At 40.8% G+C, this 4,654-nt stretch overlaps 1 long non-coding RNA gene across 1 annotated transcript in view; it reads right to left on the reverse strand.

Moving 5' to 3' along the window:
• LOC127920994 (uncharacterized) overlaps positions 1–3,217 on the reverse strand; it is a 5,900-nt gene extending 2,683 nt beyond the window's left edge. The window contains exon 1 of the long non-coding RNA XR_008108015.1: positions 3,107–3,217. This is a non-coding gene — a long non-coding RNA (uncharacterized LOC127920994). The remainder of the gene's footprint in view (positions 1–3,106) is intronic.
• Positions 3,218–4,654: the final 1,437 nt, after the last annotated feature.

Raw genomic sequence — 4,654 nt, forward strand, 5'->3', positions numbered from 1 at the left:
CTCTCCTTCCGTGGCCCCCAACTGCTCTTAAACACTAGTGAAACTAAATGCACGCTCTTCAACCGATCTCTGCCCGCACCTCCCCGCCCGTCCAGCATCACTACTCTGGACGGCTCTGACTTAGAATACGTGGACAACATATATATATTTACATACACTTAGGTTGGAGTCATTAAAACTAGTTTTTCAACCACTCCACAAATTTCTTGTTAACAAACTATAGTTTTGGCAGGTCGGTTAGGACATCTACTTTGTGCATGACAAGTCATTTTTCAACACTTGTTTACAGACAGATTATTTCACTTATAATTCACTGTATCACAATTCCAGTGGGTCAGAAGTTTACATACAGTAAGTTGACTGTGCCTTTAAACAGCTTGGAAAATTCCAGAAAATGATGTCATGGCTTTAGAAGCTTCTGATAGGCTAATTGACATCATTTGAGTCAGTATAAACACCATGGGACCACGCAGCCGTCATACCACTCAGGAAGGAGACGCGTTCTGTCTCTTAGAGATGAACGTACTTTGGTGCGAAAAGTGCAAATCAATCCCAGAACAACAGCAAAGGACCTTGTGAAGATGCTGGAGGAAACAGGTACAAAAGTATCGATATCCACAATAAAACGAGTCCTATATCGACACAACCTGAAAGGCCGCTCATCAAGGAAGAAGCAACTGCTCCAAAACCACCATAAAAAAGCCAGACTACGGTTTGCAACTGCACATGGGGATAAAGATCATATTTTCTGGAGATGAAACAAAAATAGAACTGTTTGGCCATAACAACCATCGTTATGTTTGGAGGAAAAAGTGGGAGGCTTGCAAGCCGAAGAACACCATCTCAACCGTGAAGCACGGGGGTGTCAGCATCATGTTGTGGGGGTGCTTTGCTGCAGGAGGGACTGGTGCGCTTCACAAAATAGATGGCAACATGAGGGAGGGAAATTATGTGGATATATTGAAGCAACATCTCAAGACATCAGTCAGGAAGTTAAAGCTTGGTCGCAAATGGGTCTTCCAAATGGACAATGACCCCAAGCATACTGCCAAAGTTGTGGCAAAATGGTTTAAGGACAACAAAGTCAAGGTATTGGAGTGGCCATCACAAAGCCCTGACCTCAATCCCATAGAACATTTGTGAGCAGAACTGAAAAAGCGTGTGCGAGCAAGGAAGCCTACAACCCTGACTGTTACACCAGCTCTGTCTGGAGGAATGGGCCAAAAGTCACCAAACTTATTGTGGGAAGCTTGTGGAAGGCTCCCGAAACGTTTGACCCAAGTAAAACAATTTAAAGGCAATGTTACCAAATACTAATTGAATGTATGTAGACTTCTGACCCACTGGGAATGTGATGAAAGAAATAAAAGCTGAAATAAATAATTCTCTCTACTATTATTCGGACATTTCACATTCTTAAAATAATGAGTAGTGGTGATCCTAACTGACCTAAGACAGGACATTTTTACTTGGATTAAATGTCAGGAATTGTGAAAAACTGAGTTTAAATGTGTTTGGCAAAGGTGTACGTAAACTTCAGACTTCGACTGTAGGTATCTGGCTAGACTCTCCTTCCAGACTCACATCTCCAATCCTAAATTAAATCTAGAATCGGCTTCCTATTTCGCATCAAAGCCTCCTTCATCACTCACGCTGCCAAACAATCTCGTACAACTGACCATCCTACCGATCCTCGACTTCGTCGATGTCATTTACAAAATAGCCTCCAACACTCTACTCAACAAATTGGAGGCAGTCTATCACAGTGCCATCCATTTTGTCACCAAAGCCCCATATACTTACTAACCACCACTGCGACCTGTATGCTCTAGTCGGCTGGCCCTCACTACACATCCGTCGCCAAACCCACTGGCTCCAGGTCATCTACAAGTCTTTTCTAGGTAAAGCCCGCCTTATCTCAGCTCACTGGTCACCATAGCAACACCCACCCGTAGCATGTTCTCCAGCAGGTATATTTCACTCGTCACCCCCAAAGCCAACACCTCCTTTGGCCGCCTTTCCTTCCAGTTCTCTGCTGCCAATGACTTTAACGAATTGCAAAAATCACTGAAGTTGGAGACTTATATCTCCTAGCTAACTTTAAACATTGTCTGTCAGAGCAGCTAACCGATCGCTGCAGCTGTACACAGCCAATCTTTAAATAGCCCATCCAACCAACTACCTACCTCATCTCCATGTTGTTTTTATTTACTTTTTTGCACACCAGTATTTCTACTTGCACATCCTCATCTGCACATCTGTCACTCCAGTGTTAATTGCTAAATTGTAATTACTTCGCCACTGTGGCCTATTTATTGCCTTACCTCCTCACTCCATTTGCACACACATTTTCTATTATGTTATTGACTGTACGTTTGTTTATTCCCTGTGTAACTCTGTGTTGGTGTTTGTGTCACACTGCTTTGCTTTATCTTGGCCAGGTCGCAATTGTAAATGAGAACTTGTTCTCAACTAACCTACCTGGTTAAATAAAGGTATAAATAAAAGAAAATGAAAAAAAGAAAGTTAAATTTGTAATAAATAAAATAAATAATTTTTTAAAATTAAAGGTGAATTTGTCTCCCAGTGTCTTTTGGAAAGCAGACTGAACCAAGTCTTCCTCTAGGATTTTGCACTATTCCGTTTATTTTTATCCTAAAAAACTCCTTAGTCCTTGCTGATGACAAGCATAGCCATAACATGATGCAGCTTGAAAATGTGAAGAGTTGTACTCAGTAATGTGTTGTGTTGGATTTAACCCAAACATCAGCTTTGTATTGAGGACAAAAAAAAAAAAATGCATGTTGCCTTATTTGTTGTTGTTGCAGAATGCCTTTAGTGCCTTGTTGCAAACAGGATGCATGTTTTGGAATATTTTTTATTCTGTACAGTCTTCCTTCTTTTCACTCTGTCATTTATATTATATTGTTTATGTTCAGCGTGTAACAAAATGTGGAAAAAGGGGCGGGAATACTTTCTGAAGGCTGGTGGAAGCTGGTCATCAGGCTTAGCCCTGTACATGATGGAATCTGGTCATCAGGCTTAGCGTTCACCTGGTCAGTTCTTTTAGATCAATGAAAGACGTGAGAAAGAGCCAATCACCCACCTCTGGGCCACTAGGATGTTGAGACGACTGAGTCCAGCAGAGAAGCTACTTCCAGTTCCTGTTGTTGAGGTCACTGTGGGGTCATCCAGTCTGCGTCCACAGGATGAGCTGGAAATACAACCAGACTTGTTGACAATAATAAATACAGCATCTTCCCCACAGCAGTGGTTCCCAAACCAGGGTCGCGACTGCTATTAAAATGGGGGGTCGTGGGAGAATTTGCAACCCCCCGACCCCCAAAAGATACACATATAAACACTAAAAACATATTATAATATCTTCTTTCTATCTCAAAGAATGTCAATGTGGTTTACTTAAAACATCTGAATGAAAATGATTCCAATTTAAAAGATTACATTTAACGGCCACACTACTGAATCACTCCCATGGTGAATGACTAGCTACACTATGAAACTACACTATTGACTAGCTACACTATGAAACCACACTATTGACTAGCTACACTATCAAACCACACTACTGAATCATTCCCATGGTGAATGACTAGCTACACTATGAAACCACACTATTGAATCATTCCCATGGTGAATGACTAGCTACACTATCAAACCACACTATTGACTAGCTACACTATGAAACCACACACTACTGAATCATTCCCATGGTGAATGACTAGCTACACTATCAAACTACACACTACTGAATCATTCCATGGTGAATGACTAGCTACACTATGAAACTACACACTATTGAATCATTCCCATGGTGAATGACTAGCTACACTATGAAACTACACACTATTGAATCATTCCCATGGTGAATGACTAGCTACACTATCAAACTACACACTATTGAATCACTCCCATGGTGAATGACTAGCTACACTATCAAACCACACTATTGACTAGCTACACTATGAAACCACACACTACTGAATCATTCCCATGGTGAATGACGAGCTACACTATCAAACTACACACTACTGAATCATTCCCATGGTGAATGACTAGCTACACTATGAAACTACACACTATTGACTAGCTACACTATGAAACTACACACTATTGAATCATTCCCTATGGTGAATGACTAGCTACACTATGAAACTACACACTGTTGAATCCTCCCTATGGTGAATGACTAGCTACACTATAAAACTACACACTGTTGAATCATTCCCATGGTGAATGACTAGCTACACTATGAAACTACACTATTGAATCATTCCCATGGTGAATGACTAGCTACACTATGAAACTACACTATTGAATCACTCCCATGGTGAATGACTAGCTACACTATGAAACTACACACTATTGAATCATTCCCATGGTGAATGACTAGCTACACTATCAAACTACACACTATTGAATCATTCCCATGGTGAATGACTAGCTACACTATCAAACTACACACTATTGAATCATTCCCATGGTGAATGACTAGCTACACTATTGAATCATTCCCATGGTGAATGACTAGCTACACTATGCAACTACACACTATTGAATCATTCCCATGGTGAATGACTAGCTACACTATGAAACTACACTATTGAATCATTCCCATGGTGAATGACTAGCTACA

Source organism: Oncorhynchus keta, unplaced genomic scaffold (genome assembly GCF_023373465.1).
Source record: "Oncorhynchus keta strain PuntledgeMale-10-30-2019 unplaced genomic scaffold, Oket_V2 Un_contig_21308_pilon_pilon, whole genome shotgun sequence".
NCBI classification, from domain to species: Eukaryota; Metazoa; Chordata; class Actinopteri; order Salmoniformes; family Salmonidae; genus Oncorhynchus; species Oncorhynchus keta.